We start from the raw sequence: 9582 nt of genomic DNA, 5'->3' as shown, positions 1-9582 counted from the left end.
TCTTTTTAATAAGTTTTTTGTTGGAGTTTGCACAGGCATGATAAAGAAAAAGGATAGGTGGATTGAGAAAGATTTAGAACTCCTGCTATGGTTGTCACCATTAAAAAGAAATGCCTTGCCGCGAATGCAGGGAGGGAAATTCTGTTCATTCTGTTAGTTGGCGTGTTGACGTTCAGCATAGTGAGAAGCAAAGGGATGCAAGTGGACATTTTCAAGCTTTGAGTAAAACACGTATAAAGATTACGTCCTAGGTAGGCTTTCATCGAAATTTTTTTTCTAAATCATGCTATACAGCAGCACCTACCAGGGCTCTTAGTACAATCTTTTGCTCCAAGACTGAGGAGAGGTTCACCTACTATGTGTACTGGTTATCTCCAAATTTTTAATTTTGCCACTTGCATCCCTTTGCTTCTTACTGCCTCATATGATCGATACATTAAGTAATTTCTTTTATAGTATTTAATTCTAGTATCGAGGTTTTATTATTTTTTTCCTTGATTCTATCAGCCAGAAATTTCCCGAAGCGGTGATTACTCTTCAGATCGTAAAACTTAGTTCTAGAAAATTGACCTCGTGCACATGCTAATGTTTACAAACAATCATCCGAGTTGCAGCACCTTCACGATAGAAATGGACTCCATAATAGTCAAAAAGGCTAATGACTTGAAAATTTCATACCAGAGTGAATTCCATGTTGATGCTGTGGTTTATTACACCAACTGAGGAGGGAGATGAATCTCAAAGTTGTTTTAAGAAAAACGATTTGGCGTTTTTGGAAAAAACGATTGATCCCACAAAGAACATCGAAGCTACTTAGGTTCGATAAAAATGGTAGTTACACGAAATAGTGTTGAGAAGAGAGGATCATTAAGGACAATTCGATGAAAATTCATTGAACTTTCTAGCAATCAAGGGGTTCTCTATACAATGAAACCGGTCTATAACAATAACCTGTCTATAACGATATTTTCCTTGGTCTATAACGATAACCTGTCTACAACAATATTTTTGTCCAACAACAATGAGTCCCAACAGTATCGTTTCAGACAGGTTTTACTGTATCTGTACAGATCAATATAGTATATGGGTTTGTGCATGTGTGTGTGCGTACAAGGGCTCACATATGAGGGAAAGTGGGGGCTCAAGCCCCCCCCCCCCCCCTTTGAAAGTAGAATTTCCTTGCTTTTAATACTTGTTTCCTTGCAAAAATGTAAAAACATTTCTTCTTCAACCATTAATGAATAAGTTATTAAAAATGCCAAATTTTAATAACTCTAATCTGTACTAAAATCGGTTTCTATGGGGGAAATATCCTGCTAAACCATGGGGAAAATACCTGAGCCCCCCCCCCCCTTAAAATTTTGCATATGAGCGCCCTTGTGTGTGTACAAATCCAATTTGAGATGGATCTTCGTCAAGTTTATTACAAAGATACCTCGATACCCAGGAATTCAAAAGGTTTTTTTTTTTTTTTTAAGTTTTAAATCGTTGTAAATTTTTATTTGCAGCTATAAAATACATCTTTACTGCACGAACAAATTTACTTATCATTTCAAAAATTGTACCATGTTAAGGCTCGTAAAAGACCTACCAAATGAAGTTTTTCCAGAATCAGAATACTAACTGGAACACAGTTGGAAACTTAGCATTTAACTAATTAACTTGAAAAGGCCCGGCTCAAGTTGCCTCACACTATCAACGCGACTAAGAAAAATGAATTGTTATGGAAAAAATGAATTTTATTATGCCAAAGTACAATCTTTCAGTCCTATTAAAAAACTATTTCGAGTTCGTACCTAGAAGATGAGAATGACGCTTCTCACTTCCCCAAAGAGGAAGGGAGTTAAATATCTTTTAATTGTCTGCGTGAAATGTGTTTTTCGTTTAGGTACCCGAGCGACTGACGCCGGGTAATAAACAAAAATTCTGTAAAAAACTAATTTGAATTAAAATGCCACATATTTCTCCTTCTTTTTATTTAGTAAAGGAGAGGGGGAAGGGGTGGACTTGGTATCAGATATCTTAATGTTGTCATCGCTAGTAAGTCATTGTTGCAGAATCCTTCCAAAAATGTAAATGGAGAGCATCACATGTTTTTTTTTTAAGTTCATTCAAAAAATTAAGTTATGATTAGTAGTGGGACATCTACTCACTGCTGAACGTGCTTTAAATTCAAGAATAATATTTTACTTCTTAGTTCATATTAATACAAAAGCGTGTTTATTATTATTATTATTATTATTATTATTTATTATTATTATTATTATTATTTAATTTGTTTTAGTGTTTTAAACTATTGATTTATGTTTCTTATCATAGACAAGGGCAAAGGAAATGAACAGAAATATTATCATCCGGATGTTAGCACGGATGGAATAACACCGAAAGCATCCTTAATCATCCTTCAAGGACGTTGAAAAACTCCGATCGTTTAAAAAAAAAACTCTGTCTGGGTGACAAAAACAGATGAGCTTGAAAACATGGTGACACTTGTTGTGTAATGTTGATTGCATAATACTCTAACGCAGGAAAAAAGTATCTATTGAATTTGGATTCAAATGAATAGTTCAAAACTTTTGCTTCAAATGTTTAACAGATCTGGGTTAAATATAACAAATTTAAACACATACACACACGCACACACAACATATATGTGAAAACATGCATTCATAAAAGCTCAACACCTGCACATATATATATATATATATATATCAACGCACAGCCAATACCGCTGATGCCTCAGTCTTGAAATTTGGCAGGCATGTCCACATGATTACGAAAGTATCCACTAAGAAAGGATTTTTTGAAATATCAATTAGTTCAGGAGAAATTAATTAAAACCCCTTAATTTCTGTGAAATTAAAACCTGTCATTGAAATTTAAATCCCTTATTTTCGGTGCTTTCCTCCATTCAAATCATTATTCAGTACTTCTTCTCAACTTTTGCTCGATAGCGAATTTTAAATTTGATATTGTTTTTACTTCTCACGTGATTCTCGGGGCTTTTCTCAAGTCAAATAATGATGTTTCTGTCTTTTGCTTTCATTTTTTCAAAACTAGAAACGAAGTTTTTAAGAACATCATCACAGGTGGACTATCCTTTTTAATTTATAAGAGTGTAGTTTCCTGTAAAAGTTTGCTTTGCAATAACCGTTAATAAGTCACAAGGACAGACATTAAAAGTAGCAGGGATCGATTTAAGAGAGAACTTTTTTTCACACGACCAATTTTATGTAACTTGCTCGAAAGTCAGTTCATCAAGCAGCTTAATAATTTCAGCACCAGGAAAAAAAACTAAATATGTTGTATACAAAGAAGTTTCTGCTTAAACATAGGTATAACAATAAAATATGGATGGCCTGTGTTTGCAAAGATAATCAATACTTTAAAAGGAGCGTTAATAACAGTTGAAGATCGGTAAAGGACAAGCGCATATATATAAGGAGTCCAGGGGCCCCGGGATCCTCAAAAAATTAGAAAAGATTATAGGTGATAAGTAATTATTATAGGGGATTTTCGAAACAAGGTGCACCAAGCACTGTTAACCCTGCACCCGCACGGCGATCCCCGCGCTAATAATTTAAAGGAAGTCAATTGAATTAAAAAAAACCTGCGCCCCCTCCCCCTCCCACTGATGTGAAATGATCATTTTTCTTTAACTAAAATGCGTAAACACCTTTTTTTAAAAAAAACCTATTACTGTTTCTTTGGTATTTAAAACTACTCGCAAAAACATTGAATTAGATTTACTGCAGTTTTGAAACTTAAAATAATCATTCAACTGTATAGTTCATCGCTTAACGCGCCAAGCAACCGCTCTACCATAACCGTGCCCTTTAGCGAGAAAAGCGATTTTTTTCTGCAATTAAATTGTTTCGCCAAATAAACAAAAAGGGCATCATATAGCATCTTACAGATGTAAAATAATTCCGCAACTCTATTGTTTATCGTCAAGCTACCACGCTACCGTAACCCAGCTGTTAGCGAACGAAGCGAACTGCGGCTGATTAGCTATCTCGTCTGTCTAACTAAAAAAGCAAAAAAAAAAAAACCTCCATGTGGGACATTCGAAAATCGTCGTCAGAAAAAAGAAAAAGAAAAATAGTATACTTTGTTCGGTTAAAAACAAATCAAACGTTTCTTTGGATTTCAAAGAAATTCGCCAAAACATTAAATTAAACATACAGCTGCTTTAAAATAATCCTCCAACTATTGTTGTCACCTAACTCCCAAAGCGACCACGCTACCGGAACCCAGCCCTTTTGCAAGTGAAGTGAGTGGTTTTTTTTTTTTTTTTTTCAAATTAAAAATGTTTTACCAAATAAACAAATCACGTTTCAAATTACATTAACAGCAGTTTTCAAAAGTAAATAGTTCCGCAAATCTATTGTGTATCGCAAAACTCGCCATATAACCCCCCCCCCCCCTGCCGTAACCCAACCGATTAGCGAGTGATGCGAACTATGATCGATTAGCGATCCGTTTAAAGAAAAAAAAATCCCTTTATTAAAAAGAATCCCACCTTCCTCTCTGACATAAAATAGTCATTTTCTTTTTCTAAAATGCGTAAACACCCTTTAAAATCCTAACAACATTTACTTGCAATTTAAACTTTTTCCAAATAGACAAAAAAGACATAAAATTACATCAACAGTAGCTTTCAAATTGTAAAATAATCCCACAACTCTATTGTTTATCGCCAAGCGACCGCGCTATAGTAACCCGCCCAATTAGCGAGCGAAGCGAACTCCGACCGATTAGGAATCCAATCTTTCTAATGAAAACGTTTAAACGAAATTTCCCTAGCAGAAAAATAACGTAATTAAAAAAACGTGATACAACGGAGACAAAAAAGGAAATCCCGTACCCGTAAAATGTTAGACATGTAAGAATTTTTTTTTTAAATATGCTTACATCGAAGACTTTTCTAATTTCTATTTTAAAGGAACGTTCGCATTTAATGATGACTCATTTGACATTTAGCAAATAATTTTATACGTCAAAGGATCATTCAAAGTTTATTTGGAAAATTACTTTAATTGGATTTTTTATTTGGCAGGCTTTTTTACTTTCAATGGCTTGGTTTAATTATTTGGAAAATTACTTATTAGTCTTGTTTCTTGTTCAAAAAAAAAAAAAAGTACGGTGACAAAATAATGCATGGTTTTGCCAAATAAGTAGTTTCTATGTAGGTTTAATCAATCATGCTAACAATAAGCTAAACAAAAATAATCGCCATGAATAATAACGTGCCGTAACGTACTATAACAGAAAAAACAGACACCCCAATGACAGTTCCCAAATTGACCAACGACTGACTATTGGTGTCTTTTCGGACCTTTTCCGTTCAAGTTAATGCTGATAAAATTATTATTATTATCATTTTTTTTTTTTTTGGCATTGCATAAACATGTAGTGTGAGACATTGTTTTACATTAAATTCATTGCATTCAGTGCTTTTTTTCATGGTAGTAAATTAATAAGCTTTTTCTACTACTTTAGTTAACTAGTAATGGAAATTCCGTTGTCCTGACTAGAAAGTTCACATTTTCTTTATCTTTTTTATATGCTTTAAAGCAGATTTGTTAGTTTTACACAAGTAAAATTGATTTTACTGAACTGCTCATCCAACACAGTGTGTGTCCTTAACTGCAACTCATGAGTGTTACCCCGAGGAATTAAATATTTTTTTATGTTCAAAATATTTCTTTATCGTAGCAACAGTGGAGGAAACGATATTTATTTCTTTTTAGAAGGTGTAAGACTAAACATGGATACATTTATTCCTCGTATAATATATTTTAAAATGTACAATTCAATGTGCAGAGTATTTTAATCATCTCTCTTGAGTATTACTCATTTATTTTATTTGTACTTCATCTCAAACGTTTTGTGAAACAAATACACAGTTGTTACTGCATATGTAATTAAGGTTGGATGACTGATTTATTGTATACTCTAGTGATACTCGCACGGCTTTGCTCGTAATAGAAAAATTAAAAGGTCTTTTGGTTCGCCTGTATATTTACAAATAATGTATGGTGAATTTTCTCACCAATTGGCTTGTACCCATGTAACGGTTCCACGTTATGATAATTTCGTATCTCGCCAATTGGCTTGTGCCCATGTTACGGTTCCACGTTATGATAATTTCGTAATTTACTCGTCCAACTTATGATAATTGTGTTCTTAAAATTGGAATAGAAAAAGAACCACATCGAATTTTCGAAAAATCGCTTCGAGGTGCACACACCCATGCTACAAACTAACTTCGTGCCAAATTTCACGAAAACCGGCTGAAGGGTGTAGGAACTATGCGCGTCACAGAGATCCTGACAGACAAAGAGAAATCCGCACAGAGATCCTGACAGAGAGAGAGACTTTCAGCTTTATTATTAGTAATAATAATAAAGATAAAGATATTAATATTACTTTTAAAGCTTTGGCCTATTAATGTTTCTTTCGTATCATATTTTGTGCGAAAAATAAAATCTGAAAACATAATCTGAAATTTCAGGGGCATGGAGTGATCAATAAAATAGCCGAAAACCCAAAAAAAAAAGAAAAAGAACGTTTCAAAATAATAATGACGCGTATGATAGTAAGAAATATTATGTTTCAAAACCTGCTACCATTAATCGCGTAAAATTTAATTTGTCTTTAACGAATTTAACTTTTTATTTGCATAGGTTTACAATGTTAATGGATTATTTATCTATTTATTTATTACTTTTAATGAGCACATGGCGGAAAATTTGCATCCAGAGCCGAATGTGTCTTATAACACGATGTGGAATGGATCCCCAGGGCTATCAAAATAATGGGGCTGATTCCGAAGCTTTAAAAGTATTTTTTCTGAAAGAGCATGCTTCAAAACATAAAATTTGACCGTTTTTTTTAAATTTGACAAAAGTTTAATTTTTTTAACAGTTATTTTAATCGGTGCGCAGATTGAAAATATTTTTTAAGCTTCTACAAGTTATTTTATAAGAGCCTGACTGTCACTTTTCCTTCACACATGTACCATTTAAGTTTCTCAAAAAAAATCCGAAACAATTTTTCTTTTCAATCATAAAAAAACATAACATTTTTCTAAAAAACGAATCAGAGATACCTTGAGATAAATTAAGCGACAAAAAATTAAATTGAGTTGTTTCCATCAGTCAAAAGTTCTACTTTTATTCACTGAAATTGATAGAAATGAGCAAAAAAAAAAACATGGAGCGAAGAAAATTTTTTATTTTCAAAACGCTTAATTTTTAATTATTTTTTTAAATGTCCGATTTTTCAAACAAGGCGTGGTCTTTATGACGTCACAAGTGATGCACTTAGGCGCGTAATCCAATGCGCGTGAATACTTAAGCTAGCTGTGTACCGAGTTTACACGTTAGGGTAATTCAGAAGCGAAATAAATATTGCGCTCTTCGTTTGCAATCAACTGTATCGTTGCCAGTATACGTGAATAAAGATGTGAATTAAATATTGCGTTCTGTGCTGATGGCATCAGTGAATGGCATTTCATCATTTATAATGTCGTGTTTAGAAGTATGAAAAGTGAAATTAAATCTGCTCACCGAATAAAATATTTTTTTTAATGTTAAACTGTGTCAAATTATTTAAAATTCGACCTGATTCTATGTTTTTAAGCATGCTCTTTCAGAAAAAAATACTTCTAAATTTTCGGAAACGATCTCTTTGCGATTTCATGCGAGTAGAATAATATATTTCCATAAACATTCAGAGATTGCTGTGTAGCAGTATTTAAAAAAATAAATAAATAAATAAAACCTGGTAGATCTAATGTCAGGTAAATATGTTAGGAAGCCAAAGATCTCATTTCTAGACTTCGATCTTTCTTGTACATTCGGTTCTGCCTTATCATCTTGGAGTAAACACAGAAATCAAAAGTCAGGTCGAACTTAATATCCCAATGACATATCCCGTAAAGAATCCCCCTTGAAAATCTAGAACGGTTATGATACTTTATCTTTTAGAGCGAGCCATGAATTTTATTCTAAATTCTTATCTGTTTTTACGCTATCTATATACCCAGGTGAAGCTTTATTCGAAATATTTGGTTGAGTTTTCATCAGGAAGAGGCGCGTTTTTAATTTCATATCGAATATTTACACCATAATAAATGGCAGATTTCTAGAAAATCGTAATTTACCCCTATTTTATGTATTTATTTTCCTTGTTCTTGATATTTTTAGATATTTTTTTCGTTAAAATATAAAACTTCTACTTCATTACAGATTTGAAAATCGGTGTACTATGATCAAATTTGAAATAAAAGACTGTACTATCACATTACTTCAAACCTATAACGGAAAACATTTTAGTTAGTGATTGCAATACCTGTGCCCAGTGATGTTACCCATCAATTTTCCTGAGGGTATACGTACTTCGAGTCAGGGCCCGATTAACCTATCAAATTGGGGAAAGCTCGCCCTCATTTTGGGGTCCCCCACTTTTTGTTTGGAGAAATTTTTCTGAACATTCTGATTCCTCTGAACATCTGAACTGAGCAGTATTGATTCAGCACTGAATAATGCTACGTGACCCAGTAGAATTCAGAGTTAAGTTTATTCCACCTTACCGACTGACAGAAAGTTTGTTTATTGCCATATGTTGCACTTAAATTCTGAGCTTTGGGCAGTAACATTTTGAATTATATTTGACACTTCATAAAGGAAATTAAACGTCATAAAAGTTCATTGTGACAGAGTCGAATGAAATCCCACAATTGAAAATCTAGTTTGTAGCTACACTTTGTCAATTGTGTCCTGACTTTCAATAACTTAATTATTTTAAGCATTTTTGTTTATCGAGTTCAAATGTTTATAATCTCTTTAAAAAACGTAGTTAAAATCAGGAACTGGATTTGTTAAGCACAGTTTTACAGTGATATTTGGGCCCCCTGAAAATTCTGAGGCGAAGCTTAAGCTTCTCAAGCCTTTTGGGTAATCAGGCCCTGCTCCCAGTTATCCATTTCGCACATGTGTATGCGATTATATCTTCTCTACATAGTATAAAATGAAGTCCCCAAAAAGCGTCTGTGTGTTTGAACTCGCAAAACTCGAGAACTACCCGGCCGATTGCGCTTAAATTTTCACAGTTTGTTCCTGAGAAGGTTTGCAGACTAGTTCGAAAAAAATTCGATGAATAGTTCTTTTTTTATTCCAATTTACGTCCATTTTTCACATAAATTCTCAAATATGGGGGTGAAAAATTACTTGCACATATTAATATTACATATCGTTAGAAAAGGTAGAATTTTCCGCGTTCTACGCAATTTGTTTCAATGCTCTAACTTTATTGCGGCGGGAGTTATTTGTGCTTTTAGCTCGAATTTTTTTAGGCTTGGCTGAAATTTAGGCACGACTTCTTTCATTAAATAAATCAATAAAAAGTGAAGGAATTGTCCCACAGCTTTCTTTTTGACGCCAATGGAAAAAGCGACCTTTTTTACTCCAGATCTAACTCGACCTATGGTTGAAAAAATAAGCTTTTATCTCGAAAGGAAAAAAAGTTACAAGTCTTTTTAAATCAAGTTTAAGAAATCTCGATTCCATTCAAATT

The sequence above is a fragment of the Uloborus diversus genome, chromosome 2 (genome assembly GCF_026930045.1).
Source record: "Uloborus diversus isolate 005 chromosome 2, Udiv.v.3.1, whole genome shotgun sequence".
Classification (NCBI taxonomy): domain Eukaryota; kingdom Metazoa; phylum Arthropoda; class Arachnida; order Araneae; family Uloboridae; genus Uloborus; species Uloborus diversus.
Note: the sequence above shows the minus strand (reverse complement) of the source record.